The sequence below is a fragment of the Papaver somniferum genome, chromosome 5 (assembly GCF_003573695.1).
Source record: "Papaver somniferum cultivar HN1 chromosome 5, ASM357369v1, whole genome shotgun sequence".
Classification (NCBI taxonomy): Eukaryota; Viridiplantae; Streptophyta; class Magnoliopsida; order Ranunculales; family Papaveraceae; genus Papaver; species Papaver somniferum.
The window spans coordinates 10,795,411-10,816,886 of record NC_039362.1 but is presented as its reverse complement, the minus strand read 5'-3'; the positions used below and the strand labels follow the sequence as shown (position 1 = coordinate 10,816,886).

General features: G+C 35.7%; 1 pseudogene; it reads left to right on the top strand.

Annotated features, from left to right (window-relative positions):
• The first annotated feature begins 14,891 nt into the window (after nucleotides 1-14,891).
• On the top strand, nucleotides 14,892-20,672 carry LOC113278753 (annotated as a pseudogene).
• The last annotated feature ends 804 nt before the right edge of the window (nucleotides 20,673-21,476 follow it).

Sequence of the window (21,476 nt, the reverse complement as noted above, 5' to 3'; positions counted from 1 at the left end):
ATAGAAAAAATGTGGGTGGTGAATAGGTAAAACCATAAAAGTATTTCTTTGGACAGAACTAGACTTGCAATGAGATTGTTCCATGGTTTGAAGTTGTAGACAATTTCCATCTCAAGTGAATTCTATAAAAATAATTGCTACCAAAGATAACTTAATTTCAAGAAAAATAATAGTCTTTACAACCAAAAGAATTAACTAAGGAATAATAATTCGCAAATGTGTAGAAGTTCCCCTTGAAATCCTAAGAAGAATGAATGATACATAAGAAATTAAAGTTATGGACCACATCATTAACCTTCTAGGTTCATGACCAACATATGTTAAGTCTGTGAATCACAAAAGAGAAAAAGATAGAGCTCTACCTCTATAGGTTAGCGAACTCAAATGCAAATAAGTTACAGAAGCATAAAACCTTTTCAGGTTCTGGATGTCACCATATTAGGTTTGTAAGCTCAATTGCTCTAAAATCTTAGGAGAGCCCTCTTTTACTAGGTTTCAAACCTATATCAAGATCCGAGCCCATATATATATATATTTTGTATCTTTTCTCATTGTTTCTCTTTTTCATCCCTCTTCTAACACTGAAAAATCGGGGGTCTAATAACACCACCCAATATTTCGTTTGGCAATCTGAATAGACAAACTCCAATATACTTTCTCGAGAATCAACTAGACAGTCAGACTCAATCAAGAGTAAAGTATATCAAAGAGTTTAATATCTCTATTTCAACACAATCAAAGTTAAACAGAAACAAGTCTGTAAACCTGATTTTAGTGTGAAGCTCTTGAAACAAAGTCTTTTGTTTTCATCACAACCTATTCAATATCCACCGTGTATAAACCTCTTTAAGAAACAATCACTAAAGGAATATTTCAACACAGTGTCCACTTGAAATAGGGTTAGTCCAGACTGGTCTAACAATGTGAAAATAACAAAATCAATTGTTCAAGATCAATCAAGTCTTATCCAACAAACAAGGTCGTATTTAACAACTATGATTGATTAACGTACAACCTGTATTATTTCAATTATATAAATAAAATATAATTCGGATAAGAAATAACACAGACACCAGATTTTGTTAATGAGGAAACCGCAAATGCAGAAAAACCCCGGGACCTAGTCGAGAATAAACACACACTGATTATAAGCTGTTACACCAAATTCCTACTACCTATTCGGACTAGATGTAATACCTTCTTCGGCACTTGTAGAACTCCTAGCAGAATACCGATTCTCTTTAGGAACTCTTCACATAAATCTTCTCGCAGAACCCAAAGTTCTCTTTAGAAGATACACCACAACGATCGATACGATTTGATATTTTGTTTGCACAAAACACCAGTTTGATTTCCCTTTAGGTGTGAATCAAGGTTTTGGAAATCTTGTGTTTATTTTGATAAAAAAAATTAGTAGGTAAAAGTAATATCAAAACAAACTTGTAGATTAGGGTTTTAACTTACAATCAGTATGCGTACACACAAGGAGTCCGTGAACCTGATTTCCGTAAGTAAACTTGCGTGATTCCAAAGATCAATTTCCAAGTTAAGAAAACCCTAATAAATCTACCAAAATAAAAACTAGAATAAATCTAGAGATATCTTATTTAAAACTTCTCAAGGATTTTTACGAGATGCCTCAAAAGAAGTTTTTCTTTCTAGTCTCCGATTTCGACTAACAAGTGTTGGTATACGATCGGAAACTGAAGTCTATCATAACCTAGGGTTTATGATCAACAACTCTTGAATGGTTTTATATCAGAAGAGAAAACCTTAGAATAGACAAGAGGTGAAAACCTAGATTACAAGTTGTATGATCAATCACGAAGATTAAATCCAACTTGGCTTTGTGATCCCTAATACAAAGACTTTTATCTCACTCTCGTTCACGAAGAACGGAAGACGTGGAAAACAACCTGCAGAGCTTACGCCAATTTTCCAAAGGGATGAAAAACTTGTAAACTCAAGAACTACTTATTTATAATGAACAATAGCTTGGAAGCTAAGCAAAGCTATTTTCCTTTTACAAGACTCTCCTAAATATGGGAGTCCTTCATAAGTTAAAACTCTTCCCAAAATAATTAAATAAATAACTTATTTAGCAAAAATTATATTTATGTGAATAAATCACATTTGAACTTAGGCAGGAATCACAAACACTTTAATATGGTAATCAAAAGTGTTTGGACCAATGACTAACTTGCCTAGATAAGGAAACATCACCAACTTGACCAAAAATCCCTTTTAGTCACGTATTTGGCCCAAGTTCGCGGACCACTCCAAAGCCCATGGAATGTTTCCTACTAATAAACTTAAATCACTCATAACTTTGTCGTTATAACTCGGAATTGAGTGATTCTTGGCTCATTAGATTCGCAAGCTCATTCACGATAACATGAGATACTTTATAGGGATAAAGGTTATTGTCTCCAAGGTCATGAATCAAATAACCTCAAGTATATATACATAAATGTACATTTACCTTCATCGGAATTGTTCCATATAGTGAGCATATATCTTGATAGATTAGAAAGGTAGAATAGAATAAGAATCCAAATGAAATCAATCAAATACCTTTGATGAAGTACTTGTTGATGTCTTCTTGTAGTCTTCAATCTTCAATCTCCATCCTTTAAGGATAGCTTCGATTCAACTTCTTAGACCTAATCTAGTCTGAAACTATCTTTAGTATGCTAAATCAAGAATGCATTTTGGAAACTAAAACTGACAACTAACTTGACATACGAACGCTAGTGGGTTCAACCGAGCAGTGCTCTAACAATCTCCCCCTTTGTTAATTTTAGTGACAAAACCATTTTACATATGGCTTGTACTTGTTAAAAGTAAAAACAACATTCTTGATTTCCTTGGTTCTTCAATTCTTCATGTGTTCATCCTGTACTTGTTGAAGATCCATCATAGTATTATTACACAACATCAAAGTTTACTTGTATCACAACTTTGACAATAATACTACGGTGATATGTATCACTCCCCCTTAGTCAATACTCCATCTCGATTATGGAAACCACTCCCCCTTACACAATGATCCGAAAACCATATGTATTTGTAGTGTGAACTACAATATTTCTCCCCCTTTTTTTCAATAAAACTGACAAAGGTACAAGAACGGGATCATAATGAAATTTCCACAAGAGACATTTCATAGACTAAAATAAGAATACATACCAACTTAATTTAGATGCAATCATAAAGCCGCAGCTAAATGCATTCATCAAGGAGTTTTAAGATACAAGATAACCCCTATAAAATTCCACAGCTGCACACCCTGCAAGATATTACCATTAAGCACAAGTTCAAAAGAACTCTCCCCGATTTGATGTCACTCCCGAAAGAACAACAAGAGCGACCTTACTCCATAGAGAAGGATTTATAATGGATCTTAGAAATCCTACAAGGAGATATGATTTAAGAACCAATCATTGAAAGTTTCTCATGAGATCATGTTACTAAAAAAGTTTAGAACTATCTCATGGTAACAATACACAATATGTGATCATCTTTTCTAAGATACAAACTTGTATAAACAAGACTTGATATGCTTAGAAGGAAGAATAAACTTTTCCACAAGGATTTACACCAAGAATGGTTACCATAAGAGTATGAAAAAGTTTCTTTGACAATAAAAACCAACATCCATGGCTTTGATAATTGCTTCTAACCTGTTATATTTAAGAATTTTAATCACAAATCAAGTTAGGTAATTAAGACTCATACATGTGGTATCTAGCCATATGATCACTTCCATATTAACCATATTTTTCTTCACCATAACTAGTTCAATTGACTCAAATTAACTAGTTAGAGAGTTGTTCAATTACTATGAGATCTTATGTAACTACACAAGACACAATTGAAACAAAGATAATTTGATTCGATGAATCGGCTCATGAACTTTACAGCCACGGTTTGCATAAAGCATTCCTTAGTAATTTAAGTTTATGTTCAGAGCACATCTTGAGATCATAACCCACTCAAGTTCGCAAGCAAGTTCGCGGACTTAAGGAAACCAGTGGAGTTTTCCAAACTCAGCAGAAAATCTCGGCAAAGAGACTTTCGCCAGTTCGCAGACTAGGTTCGCGGACTGAGTTCGCGTACTTACACGCAAACGAGTTTTTGGAAAATCCCAGTAGAAATTATCGGTACGAGAAGTTCCGTCAGTTCGCGGACTTGGTAAGCCAATTCCACAATCCTTCTGATTTCTCTTGATCAAAAAAGTTCGAAAACTTCGGTTCAAGGAATACATGGTTATGTAATCTAAACTCTCATTTCCATCATTGAGACATTCTCAGAGGACGCTATATAGCCGTTATTCACAGACCGATTCACATCAGAGCAATTCTCAAAGTGATTGAAACTTTTCATGACTTTCGTCACTAGGTGAAGATAAACTTGATTGAAGCGAAATCTTACCAACACATGTTTCGAGGAATATATAAGCGAGTTAAACTCATCTCAAAACAATAAATTGTTCCACATATTCAGAAATTTCCCAACTTAATATGTGCGCCCCAATTCTTTTGCAATCCTCACCACATTTATTAGGGCTTCTCGGTGAGGATGCATTTTCAACACAATCAGGTTGTGTTGAGGTGAGCAAAATCTTGCCCACTACAGGTATTCGAAACAAAATCATGCATGGACTCTAGGAATTTAAAAACTTCCTTGAAACTTTCAATAAATGTTCCATACCTTTTTAAGATGTTATCCCTTGTCAAACTCTTGTCTGGGAGATCCTTCTTAATAGAACTCGTTGCTTTATTGATCTTCTTTGGTACCCATTTCTGAGTAGCTTTTGGAGTAACGTGTTTCTTTTTCTCCCCAATATAATTGTGAAACTTCTTTGGGGCAATAATGAAAGAACTGATATTATGAGACTTGATTTTTCTCCAGTTTGGAACATCAGATCTTGTCATCTTAACAGAATCATATATGATTTTATCTCGTTTAAGAAATCTGCAATTCCTTTGCAAGTGACCTGGTTTTCCACAATAAAAACAATGTTTTGTATAATGGAAAAAGTTATGTTTAGTATTACCTGAATGTGTATGTGCTTGCTTTGGAGCTTGACAGGATTTCTTCTTTTCTCCATCCGTAGTTGGTAGAGATACTTTACTTTTGTCAACCATGGAAGGTTTTGGTTGAGAAGAATGTTTAGCTTTGACAAGTTTTACCTCTTTTCAAATACTAGGAGCGTTTATTCCTTCATATCCCAATCCTCGTGTATCACGATGAACTCTACATGCTCCCAATATCGAGGTTAATTTATCTGAGCTGCTATTTCTAGACAAACTCTCTTTTAAGCTCAAGTTTTCTTCTTCCAAACTTTTGACCTTCTCAAGCGCAATAACCAAATCATTCTTGGATGATTCACATTGAACTTTGAGATCTTATCGTTCCGAATCAAATAACAAGTTCATCTCAATGTTTTCCAAGTTATCTAGCTTTGCTTGAAGAGTAATTTCCCGATCTCGACCTTCGGCAATTTCTTCTTTAAGCTTTCGTATTTCGTTGAGATAATCTCTTGCACCACTAGAATCAAGTTGGTCTTGCAAGTCTTTATTCCGACTACGAAGTCTGTCATATTTAACTTTCTCATTGAAAATGGTGTTTTCAGCCTCCGAGAGTTTCCGATGAGTTTCTTTAAGAAGATTATTAGCTACTGGATCATCATGGAAAACTTCTTCGTCAGAATCAGAATCAGTATCAGAAAGAATTTTTCCAGAAGCTAATGCAACCTCGCCTATGAGATCTTTAGGATTATAATATTCAGGTCCATCATCAAGAGTAGGCAAGTCTGCTTCATATGCCGATTGTCTACTACTCCAGCTAGGACATACTGCAGACAACTGCCCGAAACTACGACAGTTATAGCATTGTACATCATCCTTAGGAGATGTTACACTTTTAGAAAAACTCTTTTTCCTGTCTTTCAAGAATTTTCTAAATTGCCGTGGAGTAACATCCTTAGTATCTAGCAAACCAGATTTATCCTTAGAGGATTCAGAATTGTTTGCAGCTTTAAGAGAAATCACATCTTTTCTTGCGTGTTCATTATCAAAGATCTTTAACTTTCCAACAAGAGTATTTTTGGAGAGTGTAGAAATATCGTTTGCTTCTTCAATGACATGTTTCTTAGACTCGTATCTTGATGGTAGAGACCTTAGAATTTTGCACACAATATCTTTCGCTGGAATAGTTCTTCCTAATGCAAACGAGGCGTTAACTATTTGAGAAAGTCTTTGGTCAAACACATCAAAGGTTTCATCATCAGACATGTGAAGGTTTTCCCTGTCAGATGCTAGGTATTGAAGCCTCGCTTCTTTTTCTGCGACATTCCCTATAAATACGGTTTCTAAGATATCCCAAGCATCTTTAGATTTATTGCACGTAGTCACGTAGTGCTGAAGATCTGGGATAATGGCATGGATAATAGCATTTAAACCGTCGGAATTTTGCTTTGCAGCAAGTATCTCAGCAGGGCTATATTCACCAATAGGTTTGGAAACGTTTACATCTCCTACTGCCACAACGGGAGCATCATAGCCATTAACAACATATACCCATGATTGAAAATAACCTGCTTGAAGAAAAGCTCGCATAGAAATTTTCCACCTTAAGTAGTTCGTGGCATTGAAGACTGGAAGTACGTTTATAGAGATAGCACCTCTGTCCATAGAATCAGATTTCTACAAACACAGACTTATGAGGTCTTAGCGTGTTTACCGGCTCTGATACCAATTGAAAAGGCGGGGGTCTAACAACACCACCCAATATTTCGTTTGGCAATATGAATAGAAAAACTCCAATATACTTTCTAGAGAATCAACTAGACAGTCAGACTCAATCTAGAGTAAAGTATATCAAAGAGTTTAATATCTCTATTTCAACACAATCAACTAGACAGTCAGACTCAATCTAGAGTAAAGTATATCAAAGAGTTTAATATCTCTATTTCAATATCCATCGTGTATAAACCTCTTTAAGAAACAATCACTAAAGGAATATTTCAACACAGTGTCCACTTGAAATAGGGTTAGTCCAGACTGGTCTAACAATGTGAAAATAACAAAATCAATTGTTCAAGATCAATCAAGTCTTATCCAACAAACAAGGTTGGATTTAACAACTATGATTGATTAACGTACAACCTGTATTATTTCAATTATATAAATAAAATATAATTCGGATAAGAAATAACACAGACACCAGATTTTGTTAACGAGGAAACCGCAAATGCAGAAAAACCCCGGGACCTAGTCCAGAATAAACACACACTGATTATAAGCTGTTACACCAAATTCCTACTACCTATTCGGACTAGATGTAATACCTTCTTCGGCACTTGTAGAACTCCTAGCAGAATACCGATTCTCTTTAGGAACTCTTCACATAAATCTTCTAGCAGAACCCAAAGTTCTCTTTAGAAGATACACCACAAAAATCGATACGATTTGATATTTTGTTTGCACAAAACACCAGTTTGATTTCCCTTTAGATGTGAATAAAGGTTTTGGAAATCTTGTGTTTATTTTGATAAAAACAATTAGTAGGTAAAAGTAATATCAAAACAAACTTGTAGATTAGGGTTTTAACTTACAATCAGTATGCGTACACACAAGGAGTCCGTGAACCTGATTTCCGTAAGTAAACTTGGGTGATTCCAAAGATCAATTTCCAAGTTAAGAAAACCCTAATAAATCTACCACAAGAAAAACTAGAATAAATCTAGATACATCTTTTTTAAAACTTCCCAAGGATTTTTACGAGATGCCTCAAAAGAAGTTTTTCTTTCGAGTCTCCGATTTCGACTAACAAGTGTTGGTATACGATCGGAAACTGAAATCTATCATAACCTAGGGTTTATGATCAACAACTCTTGAATGGTTTTATATCAGAAGAGAAAACCTTAGAATAGACAAGAGGTGAAAACCTAGATTACAAGTTGTATGATCAATCACGAAGATTAAATCCAACTTGGCTTTGTGATCCCTAATACAAAGACTTTTATCTCACTCTCGTTCACGAAAAACAGAAGACGTGGAAAACAACCTGCAGAGTTTACGCAAATTTTCCAAAGGGATGAAAAACTTGTAAACTCAGGAACTACTTATCTATAATGAACAATAGCTTGGAAGCTAAGAAAAGCTATTTTCCTTTTACAAGACTCTCCTAAATATGGGAGTCTTTCATAAGTTAAAACTCTTCCCAAAATAATTAAATAAATAACTTATTTAGCAAAAATTATATTTATGTGAATAAATCACATTTGAACTTAGGAAGGAATCACAAACACTTAAATATGGTAATCAAAAGTGTTTGGACCAATGGCTAACTTGCCTAGATAAGGAAACATCACCAACTTGACCAAAAATCCCTTTTAGTCATGTATTTGGCCCAAGTTCGCGGACCACTCCAAAGCCCATGAAATGTTTCCTACTAATGAACTTAAATCACTCACAACTTTGTCGTTATAACTCGGAATTGAGTGATTCTTGGCTCATTAGATTCGCAAGATCATTCACGATAACATGAGATCCTTTATAGGGATAAAGGTTATTATCTCCAAGGTCATGAATCAAATAACCTCAAGTATATATACATAAATGTACATTTACCGTCATCGGAATTGTTCCATATAGTGAGCATATATCTTGATAGATTAGAAAGGTAGAATAGAACAAGAATCCAAATGAAATAAATCACATACCTTTGATGAAGTACTTGTTGATGTCTTCTTGTATTCTTCAATCTTCAATCTTCATCCTTTAAGGATAGCTTCGATTCAACTTCTTTGACCTAATCTAGTCCGAAACTATCTTTAGTGTGCTAAATCAAGAATGCATTTTGGCAACTAAAATTAACAACTAACTTGACATACCAATGCTAGTGGGTTCAACCGAGCAGTTCTCTAACAAATACTAGTTTCATTCTCTTATTGAAGAAGTTGCAGAGACGAGAAAGCAACACAATTGTTTAGAAATGATGCATAAAAAGGAATCAATACTGGTGGAATCCTTATGATCAAGAATAAGATGTGAAGGATCATCATGTTCATCTCAATCACACACTTTTTCTACATGTACTCGACCTACGACTTTTGTTGATAAGAACACAAGAGTCATCTGTGAAGGAATTTCTGAGAAGAATGAAACATTCTTCTCAAGACGAATGCACAAATTCGGTACTAGAATAGTATATATTTTGCATTTCTAGTATTTTTATTGTTTCCTTTTGGGTTTTAGGAAATAAATTATATTTTTTTTGTTATGTTACAGTTAGGAGTTTTTGATTTTCCAGTTATAGATTCAGTTAACGCATTCTTTGTGAAACAACCATACTCGTATTACCATATTGTATGCCTATCTGTATATTTTAAAATTTCAGGTGGATTTTATTATGATAATCTATCGTAGGGCTGGTCCTAAGAAATTGATGTAGAAGTTAATCTTCGAGATGTTGCCCCTGTATAAGGTTTTATATGTAAGAAGAAAAAAACACCAGAATTTTCTTTTTAGGCCATCTTCTTAACACAACTAATATTTATTTTATTAGATCACGATTAAAATTTTAATAGAACCAAAAGATGAACTCAAAATATATATGTAACAAGAGAGACATATCAACGTAAAACTTTATGAAATAATAAGATTTTTTGGACCAATTTATATTACTAGTATATCTAGCTACTATATGCAATAATACTAACTTAATCATAAAAATATGTCTTATGCGTTAAACATACAATAAATAAATGTGATATTTTCTTGAAAAACATGGAAAGTTGTGCGCCTTCATTTTAAACCCATTGTTTGAAAAATATTGTTGATTCTTGTGAAACACATGTCTATAATTTGGCAAAAAACATGAGTTTGATTATGTGTCCCTTTATTTTAAACCAGTTATGTCCTTTCATTTTAAACCCATTATTTTACCATGTCACACTTTAAATTCTTAGAAAATGTAAAACTGAACATAGTGTTACCACGTCAGGCAAAAGAATTCTTCTTTATGTAAAAAAGAAGACAAAAAGTAAAAATAAAATAAAAAAATGCATGGGTTGCAAAGAGTAAATAGTAAACGTGTTTCTTAATCTAGGTAGTTTTTAGAAAAAACAATTCCTTTTACTACCCCTTTTGACAGTTTATCAGAATACAAACAAACTAATTAAAAGTTTTAACTTTTTTGTTAAAAACTTTATCATTAATCTGATTTATCATAAAAAAACAAGAAAAAACAAACAAATTGATGCCCTAAAAATTTGCTTCCCAAAGTTGAACTTTGGTCACTTTGTGTCAAGGTCGGCCCTGATCTATCAGAAAGTTTCATACGCATTCCTTTACTAATTTGTTCACCATTCTATAGGTTGGTGGTGTGACGCCAAATGAAAGTTTTTGGGGTTACCGATTTTCAACTCGGTAGAAGAAGCAAAAGGACATACCTCAGTAAATACTTCTGTGATATTTCTCCCACCGCATATTGCGGCTGCAATGATAATTGAAGTTATTCACTCGGAATTGGATCTCGTGGTGTGTGTCACAGAGGGGATTCCTCGGTGTGACATGGTAAACACATTGTCATTCAATTTTTATTTTTTTGAAGATGAACTGGAACCAACCATAAGATTGCTAATGTTTTCCTATTTTTTTTACGATTTAAGGATGAAGTTCGGTCCATTGTCCTCCAACAATCAAAAACACAAATAGTTGGTCCCAATAAAGCAGGAATATTTAATCCAGGGGTGTGTACGCTTGGAATCATGCCTAGTGAAAAGCACATCGCAGGGTGTATCGCTATTCGGTCTACAAGTAATTTCCGGACATATGAACAAGCTGTAAGACACCAACTTATTATATGTCACAAAACCGGTCTTTTGGTTACATTGTTGTTTTTAATTTAAACCATTCAAACTGATGAAAATGCTTGATCCACAGGTGTATTCGACAATGCGTGCTGGCTTGTGCCAATCGATTTGTGTAAGCCTAGTTTGGGATACATGTCGTGCAACAAGTTTTTTTCACTGTACTCACAAATTTCTCGCTGATCCTAAAACAAAAGGTATGATCAATTCTCCTTGTCACAGCTATTCATTATCTATTTCATGTGTTGTAGCTTCTGTGTATAGAGGGAAAAGAAGAAAGCTTAACAAACTCACTACCCTCTAATGACAGATGGAGTGACAGTGGTTGATGATCCTGCGTTGATTAGTGATGCCCTTATCCATCTCTCTAATAAGAAAGGGATAGTAAAACAAGGTAAATACTCAGATGGTAGGAATTTAAGACTGTTCGATTTGTGGCCTATACTAGAATAATCCATTAGGATAAGCCATAATATCATTGTTCAGCAATGCACTGATGAGAGTCATGGCGGTTACACATCATTTAAAGACATACTTCCTTCCGTGTACTACAATATCAACACATTATGAAACAATTAAAACATAAGTTCCTTTTAGACCATAAGGCTAAACACTATAAGAGCCTGAAATCCATCAATTTGAATTATCAAAAGTTCTTGTACTATTAATTCCATCAATAATTGTGTGCACATATGGAATAGCAGGAATGTAGAAACAACACATTTTGTGAGATCTCAAATGAGTAATGTGGTAAACAACAATTCACCACATTTCCTTTAATGTCAGATAATAAGTTATATTCTTGGGTTACTTTGGCAACAACCGAGAATGCTTATTACAGAACTCTATTAATTTCATGAAAAACATTGTACACATGAAATTTTTCAGAAGCGGAAGCATACAATATTCCTTATATCTTCTTGAGATTTCTAGATATTCATTATGTAGGACCGACGTTTGTTACTCTTCTGTGTAATTTCGACACTAGAAAAGAAACTTCCCATTCCATAAGTATTAGAACTTTGCTTTACTGAGACTTTATTCTTTGCACAGACAGAAGATTCATCTCATTCATTCAAAAGTTCTTTAAAGAGCATTCTCTTGGTTTCAACAAAACACCAAGATTCCTAATGGGAACAGTGACTAGCGTGTCATCAGTATATATGTACTTAATGCCACTGATCCTTAGATTTATAACTTGGTCGAGAAATAATTTCTCAAATCTTAAGGTTACTACTAAAATGGGTCTTTAGAAGTCCATATACTGGTCCCTTAGGTTGACATGCTAAAACTCCAGTTTTCTATTCAGAAAAACCTTTCCAGTTCCTTTATCCTCTAAGTTTCTATTAGACATAATTGTCCCAACGTTTGTTTGATGAAGCTCCAAACATTTATGAGTCATCAAATTCAATAATACAAAACCTGACACTTGTTTGATCCAATATCAAAATTCAGTTCGTGAAAATATACCACATTATCAGAAGAAATATCAAATTTCCTCACTTTCAGAAACTTGGGTAGCTCAAATGATTGTGGTTCTTGATACATTGGATCATATAAAATCATCATGGGAATAATAATTTAATTGAAACTATATTTCATAGTTTACAACTCCCACTAGATTAACCATTAATCAACCGTCTCTGGTTTTAATTTCTTGCACTATAATCAGGTTAATAAAATATACTCTCCCATTCGATTAGTAGTTTTTATTAATCCAATTCTTTTATACAGATGAAAAACTATAGCTTTGGATGCTCAACCTTATCATTCTATAACTAGGTTTTCACTGCTCAAAGACTAATTAGGATTTTGAGAAAAACTTACTGGAAACTAAGTTTGCGATGTTTGCTGGTTCAATGAGTTTTTACCTACAATACAATGGGAAAACATAATACCACAATTACACTTAACAAGAATAGTTATGTACCTTAAGCATTGTGCATCTCACATAATACAAAAATTCTAGGAATTCGGCTATATGACGAGAAAGTTATCTTTAGATCGTCACATTTTCCAAAATATATACTCATCATCTCATCCGAACTTACTACTTTCACCTTTCCATCTGACAAGCTTTCAAGCCCTAGTAACAAACATTACTATCCATGTTTATTACATGTAGCTAACTATCGAACAAATGTAACTATAATGTGAGACTTGTTGATGAATATGGTAAAATATATTCTACCGAAAATTCCTATTAGTCATCCCAATCATTAGAATCTCAAGAAATGATGAAAAATATTTTTCCTTGTTCTTAAATCTTGCTTTCTCTATGACCAAAACATTATCTAGTTCAAAACATATAATGCATTAACCAAAAATAGCAAGGAAAAAACACTCTGCCACAGCATCAATAATATGGACAACTTGCAACAACATCTCTTAGGCCAAGTCATATGGGCTAGATTTAGCTGCTAGATTACCCAAAATGTGTTGCAGATTGAAAAAAGACGTGTTTTCTATTTTTTAACACTACTTCTCTCTCTAGATATGTCTCACATGTGAATTAGTAGCGAGATAGTTTCACTGAATGGTTTAGCGCAGCCAAAATCACCTTTTCGCGGAATGGTTCAGCGCAAAACGGAGTATTCCACTGTATATATGCGTTGTTCCGTTCATCGCAAAGCAAAAAGAACTTCTGCGTTGTTCCATTCAACGACTAGCATACTATATTAGCACTGCCATATGACTTAGGAGGTTGTCCTAGCTGCCCATCTAGGTGCATTAGAAGATTATGAGACTTGGCCGTAATATGCTTAGGCCGGTTCCTATGGGTGTGGCAAACTTGAAAGTTTGTTTTGCACCCACTATGGAGCTGGAAAATTGGCAAACCGGCCTGGATAAGTGGAAAATTTGCCACTTAGCCAGGCAAGGTCAAGTTTCTACCGAGTGGCCGATTCTCAACCGCTCGGTCAAAGCTACACCGCTATGTGTTTACTACACCGCTAGCGGCTCTTATAAGACCGGTCGGTCTAGTTTACACCGCTAAGTAGAATCTGATCCAACGGCCATAAATCTTCCCCCTATAAATACCACATCCCTCTAACATTTTAACTCACACCTTCTCTTCTCTACTCTTCACATTTATTAATCTAAATTTTTTTTCATTATCCAACTCTTTCATTTACTGGTATTGTATAATTTCTTTAATATGTCTCAATCTAATACTCAATCTAATAAAACTAAGAAGATTAGGGGTGAAATTTACCGTATCCGAAGATGAAAGCATTTGCAGAAACTATGTGCTCTATATACAAGATAATGTTGATGGTGCCCATCAACAATCTACCAAGTTGTGGGATAACATATTTGATAAATTTCGTGAAAAACTATGAATATCAACGATCGTGATGCAAATGGATTGTCCGGTCGCTTCGTTATAATCAACGCCCAAGTTGCCTTGTATGTCGCTGTTCTAATGCAATTTGGTCGTGCTTGAGCGAGCAGTCTTGTCGATGTTGATGTCGAACGAAAGTGTCGAACTGATTGGCACCATAAACATGGGAACATTTTTGCTTATGAAAGTTGTTATCATATTTTGAAAGTGTTTCCTAAATATAATCCAGAAGTGTTAGAAAACATGCAGAATATACCTGCAAGTTCACCATACACTTCTTCACCTTCAACGCCAGCTTCACAATCATCTCAATCATCTCATCCCCCTTCAGATAATCCATTTTCTTCACCAGAAACCACAACAAACAACAATTCCAACTTGAATGTCAATGATGCGATCAAGAGAAAATTATTAGGAAGAAATCATGCAAGAGCAACGAGAAAAGATGCCCAAGAAGGAGAAGCAGGTGAAGGAAGTGCTTTTGATACTTTGATAGAGCATCAGAAGATTACCGAAAAATAAAGAGTTGTAGAACGTCAGTTCTTGACTAGGGAGATGCAAAAACATCGACGAACTCAAGAGAAATTTGTTTCAGACTATGACAAGAATAAGATTCTAAATGGAAACACCACAACAATGAATCCCAGACAATTTATGGTATGAGAGATGGAGATGGACATGTTAGCAGAGGAGTTGGAAGAAAAACGAAACAACAGAAATTTGGAAAAACAATTTGGAGTTCAAGCTGCTAAGATGAGCAAGATGAAGACCACGATGAAGTAGTGCCACTTAATTAATTAATATATCAACTTTATTTTAATGAAGATGAAGTAGTTATGGTGAATGAAATTGTTCTAGTTTTTTCATTACATTAAAACTTAAATTAGTTTTTCATTACATTAAAACTTAAACTTGAAAACATCCATGAAAACTAATATTAAGCCTACCATCCCATACGAGTTATTAGAAACTGCTTAAGAATTTGGTATTGCGCTTCGTATTCGAATTTTTTTTCCTTTCCATTTTCAATTGAATCTAGACCGCTACTTTAAATGACCGTTAAAAAATTTAAACTTAAACAGCTTCAAAACAAAACTATAGAACAACAAATGAAACTTAAACAATTTCAAAAAAAATAAAATAATAAAATAAATGAAACAACACTACTCAATTCGTCCTCCATATCTTCCAAACTCAGCCCACATATTCGCTTTGAGATCTTCCTATAACCTGTTATACAGAGTTATGTTCTCAATATGACTGGTCATTTGCGCATAGTTCCTTGCAGGTAATCCTCTTGCTGGTATAATCTCAGGCCTTAAGTCTTCATATTGATGGTTAGTCCAATTCTTATTACGATGAGTTTCCTGGATTACCATGTTATGCATAATGATGCAAGTCAGCATAGTCTTATGCATTTCACGAGCACTTGGACCACGATAAGGCCCACAAATTATTGCGAACTTCTGCTTAAGAATTCCAAAATCCCGTTCCACATCCTTTCTCAGATCCATTTGTCTACTATTGAAATATGAGTATGAACGACCCATTTCACCGGCAGGTGGCTGATGGTAACATTGAACTAAAGTTGATCATTTTGGATAAATTCCATCTGCAAGATAATAACCATGAGTGTAGTGATTCCCGTTGATACTGAAATTTTACCTGAGGAGAAATTCCATACTTTAAATCTTCAAACAAAGGCGATTTGTGTAAAACGTTTGTATCATTTTGAGATCCCGGGAGACCAAAAAAAGCGTGCCATATCCAACAATCATAAGAAGAAGCAACCTCAAGGATAACCGTTGGTTTTGCGTAGTGACCCTTATACTGACCGACCCAATAGGTAGGGCATCCGGTCCATACCGAATGCATGCAGTCAAGACTACCCAGCATTCCGGGAAATCCCCTTTCCTGATTTTGCTTTAATATTTCTCTAACATCTGCGTCAGTTGGTTTTCGTAAATAGGTTGGACCAAAATGATTAATCATTATTTCGCAAAACAACGAAAGATACTTGTATGCGGTTGTTTTGCCAATGCGAAGGTACTCATCATTAGAATATGGAGGTATACCATATCCTAGAATCCTTAAGGCCGAAGTAACCTTTTGTTCAGGGTTATGACCCCTAATATTCAGTGCATCATACTGATAATTAAATTGAGGTTCTACCTGACAAAGCTGACCAATAATCTTTAGCACCAAATGTCGGGGCATGCGGAATCGGCCTTGGAAATTTTCATCAGAGAACACACAGTCGGGAAGAAAAATAATCGTGCATCAACTTCTCGTGCCGTTCATCCCGACCCCTGTACGTATATCTTCTTGTGAACACTTCTTTTGGCTCTGGATCTCTAGGTATTTGCCCCTATAAATATAGCTGCAACAAGTTGTTGGTTAGATCTTTATCTTCATCTGACTCATCATCAATTTGTTTCAACACCTGATCGAGTATTCGTTGTTGTTCTTCAAATCGATCCATATGAGTACGCACTTCTTCATCAGAAGAATCCATTGAGTTGAAAATAAACATTAAACAAATGATTAAAGGTACAAAAGAGTAAGACGATATAGTTAATGAGAAAACGAGGTGTGATTAAATTTAATTGAATGGGGTGAATTTATAGGGAGACATGTGTGTGTGGATGGTGTGTGTGTGTGTGGGGTGGGGGTGAGAGGTACTTCAGTATTTAATAAGCGACGGTTACAAGACTGGTCGGTCTAGTCTCAACCGTTCGGTGGAGACTCGATCGGTTAACTTTTTTCTCATAGTGGCGCAGCCAGTTTTCTAGGTCAGCTGGCATGGCAAATGAGGGTTTAGCCAACCCCTATGGGAACCGGCCTTATGCATACTCCCATTCTCATCATAGCGCCTGGCCTGTTGCCAGTTTTTGCTTTCTTTTTTGTTATTGGGCCCTTTAATCCCAAGTCCCAACTGAACGTGTCAACTTTTTTTTTTTAAAAGAACAACAGGGATAGAAGGTCTAGACGTAGTTCAAAATGCAAGAGAAGTGTTGATTTCACTCTACAAAAAACCCTAAAAATGAAATCGAAGTTGTACCCGAAGATGAGGGTTACAGAAAAGCCGTTGAATCATTCACTACAAACAGATTAAGAGTATGTGAAGAAGAAGAAGTTTGGGAACAGATCGAGAAGAAACTCGCTTGTGGTCAGGTTGTGGAACTCATTGAAGAAGCTCAGGATGAACTCACTCTCATTTCTAAGATGATTGGTATCTCTCTCTTCTTTTCATTTTACATTTTTTATTTCCCTAATTTCTTGCATTTCGCAAATTTTGGTTTCATTTCTGTTATTTCTTTAGTTTGATAAAGGTGGATTTGGGGTTTTGATTTTTTTTTTTAATGGAAAGTGTGGTGATGATGGCTAAGCTTAATGTGAGATTTAAGAAAATTTAGAACTGATGCCTCCTATATACTCTTTGATCAGAAAAACGTGCATGTTGCTGAAGTAGGTATGGTGTTTAGTGAGAGCAACCTGAATCTTGTGCCACTTTCACTAAGTCACCATAACTCAGTCTCAGCCCAAGCCAACCGAGGTTTACTTGTATGATCATGTATCAAACTTGATGATCAATTGCCAAATTTATCAGTCAACATAACCTTGTTGCACTTACCTCAGTGATGGGGATGCACATGTCTTCACGATTTAATGACGAATTTTCATCCATCTCATCTGTCATCCTTAGATTATTGACCTAATCTCATCTGTCATCCTTAGATTGTTGACCCAAGTAGATGTTTGATATGTGGTAGTTTTTCTCATGTGTACTGTTTTTCAGCTCCTCCTCATTGGTTTTTGTTTTGTGACACTCAAAGGCATTTATTGCCTCATAAGATTGTCATTTGGCACCATAAGATACAATTATGGCTATGTCCAGTCAACCAAATTGTGCAGAAATTGAGTTGCTGATTAGTGCCGCATTAGTGATATGTCGAACGGGAAAATTGCAATTTTAAAATGTAATGTTATAATGTACTAGCCGCAAATTCAAAATTGGGCTTGTTGATAGGGATGCAGTTTTATCAGGGACTCTATCTTAATATAGCCTCTTCTCTGTCTTTCTTACATTGGGTGTTTAGGTTTGGATCAAGTTTAAACCTCAAAAATTAGACGTGTACAGTTAGAAAGCTTACATTTAGCTGTGTGCTACTTCTATGTAATTCTGATTAGTTATTTAGATGCATAAAGGTTTATCTATCTGTGAAGTATGATACTGTCAGTAACTTGACCAAAGATGCCAAAATGGGTGACCAATTGGTATCTGGGTCTGAAATTGGGCAAGCACGCGGAGATGAGCTTGTCTGTTAGGTCAACTGACTCAAATTGGCTTTCTATAACAGTACCTGGGATCTGGTTCATCGCCAATTTGATTCAAGCAGTCCAATTTGACCTCTAAACCACATATCTATCATCCTTGTCATGGGACCTTGTGTAGTCTTGATATTGGTGGATTACATACTACTACAATTCGAGGATTCTTTGATGTTTCCCTTTTCAAGTAAAGAAAGGATTCAAAAGCTAGTACTTCGTGTCTACTTGTTATGGTGTTTTAGTAAAGTAGGAAAACTTGTGGAAACAAATGCTTCCTGCCATGGCTGCTATTGGGGTTACTGAATTCCACAGTGGTTACCGAACAATCTTCGCCATTGGCTTGCTAATCCCCCGTGGAATTTGGTAATCCCTGTAGCAGCCGTATTGAATATTTCCACAAGCTTTCGGTTTTCTTATTCCAATAGCTAAATAACAATAATCTTGACAGCTACCCACCATTTTAACCTTACATCTAGGAGAACCACCCATAGCAAAGGCATATTTCAGTAGTTCCACTGCCATATTAGATTGTTGCAAAATGCTTTATTTTTTCCTGTTGATATCTCAATTCCTAGCATTGTAAAGCAGAATTCATCAAGTGTTGGGTTGTTCACCCACCAATAGAGAACGTGTTCTGGGTTTAGACCGTCGGGAGACAGGTTAGTTTTACCCTACTGATGACAGTGCCGTGATAGTAATTCAATCTAGTACGAGAGGAACCTTTGATTCACACAATTGGATAAAGAAAGGGCTTATCTTTCTCTTCTTATTCTCACATATACTTTTAGTAAAATAAGTTTTGTTTTCCATTCATGGTAGTAAATTTTCGTAGGATAACAGCGGATGGGAGATGGATACATAGGAAAGGATGGCGTGGTTGTCGGCGAAAATTAACTTTCTGTACTCCTACCAATCATTTTTGTTATTCAAAGTAACCGCGAGGGATGCTAGCATAGTGATTCTAGGGGAATCTACAGTTTTAGAGGATGCGTTCTTTCAGAGGCACTTATGCTATATGTTGGTATCTTTTCTGTGGAATCTTTGCATCATTTTGATTGAACCCCAAGTTGTCTCGGAAAGTGCACATTTATTTTTGTTTATGAGTTTACTAGAGTTTCAGGAGTTATCATAACACTGCAGACACATTGGAGATCAGAAAATTCCATATTAAAAGAGAACTTAATTCCTCCATATATTGCTATTGCTTCATGATAGAGCAGAGAACGCTCTTCTTTTATTAAGCTTTGAGCAGCTTTTACTCGTCACATAGAGCCAGACGATTTAATAATGTTATAGTAGACTAGTGGAATACATTGGAGTGGAGTGCTTCCTATACTGCATCATGGTTTATGGGTTTGGCTTTTCTCCTGCATCGTTTGCTCATTGAATGTGAAAGGAGAAAGGAAAAAACAAGTCGAACCTTCTAATCCTTCTTGGGACTGAGTTAAAACCAAGCCCTTCACATATTTGTGTTGACAATAAATGTTGTGAATCTTTGTGTTTGCCAGGAGTGCTGTTTGTTTGGATGAACACTTGTATCGTGAATGGGTATTTGCTGAATTTATAGCATGAGTAGCAGCACTAATTTTAAAGGCCATGCATTATGAGCTGATTCTGAAATGCATTTAAGTAACTCGGTTTGAAAATTGAATTGCAGAGTGGGATCCTTGGGGTGTTCCAGATGACTACAAATGCGAGGTTGTTGAGAATGATGCTCCAGTTCCAAAGCACGTCCAATCTGCATCGTCCAGGTCCTTTGCCAGAGGAGTTCTTCAAGACGCTTCCGGTGATTACTTCTGCCCCAAAGAAAGATGCGCCAGCTATTGCTGAGTCCGCCGCTTCGAACGAGTAACCTGCTCTCACTTCTACATACTCGACTCCTTTGCCAGAGGAGTTCTTCAATAACTGTTGAGCTTTTTGAACGATAACAAAAGCTCAGCTTCTGTATTGAACCTGAGTGAACTTTTGTTTGGGAAGGGATTAATGCATTAAAGTCTTTTTGTTTAATTCATGTTTATGCATTTCTGTGTAAGCAAGCTAGAAAAAAATATAGCCACAAACCTATCATGTTTTATTTTTCTACTGTTGTCTTCAAATAAATTTGGTTTCCCTTCTTGGGTGTCTTTATTTTACCGAACTTTAAAGTTTAATAGAATCCCGTTGTACTGGAATTTGACTTGAAGGAAAAGCTCGTTTATTAGTCAAGCAGGATTACTATGACTGCTGGGAATTTCATTTTATGGTGCAGCTGCCACACAAATTGAACAAGCTCCAGCGTGGAAAAAAGAGACAGAAAAGAAATCTCCGGCAACTTTACGATGAGAATCTTAAGTAGTTACTGGCTGTTTATGAAAGGTAAATTTAGTGCCTGTAACATCTCCTGCAGCTCTTTCAGCCATCATCTGGCCTCACCAATTAATAATACGCATGTCCAAACAACAAAAACAAGGCCTATGGAAGGTACCAAGTTGCAAAAGAAGAAAAAGCTAAAACACCAAAAACAAAGCCTATAAAAAAGCACCAAGTTGCGAAGGAAGAAAATGCTAGTTTGCAAGATTTAAGCATCAGGACGGCCAGATTTAGGAATTTGAGTGCCATGGTTTTCTGGATTTTGCAATGTCCTGCTTCCAGGATCTCACAACTCGGACGTCTGTTGGGTTTCCGGGGACTTCGCCCTCTCTGAAGCACATACCAACATTTGCTTCCAAGCGATTTCTTCTCACTCTTTACAATAGGTGTCAGCTTTTGAGGATGCTGCATCTTCATCTCAATTTTTTGCTCCTCACCTGGCAATTCCGGTTCCTGTCTCATCTTCTTCAATAGTGCTTGTGCTCCACATTGTGCCGCATAATATGCAGCATCATCTAAGACTACTTCACAGTAATTTCTATATTTGAACTTGGTATCGTATTGCAGGTT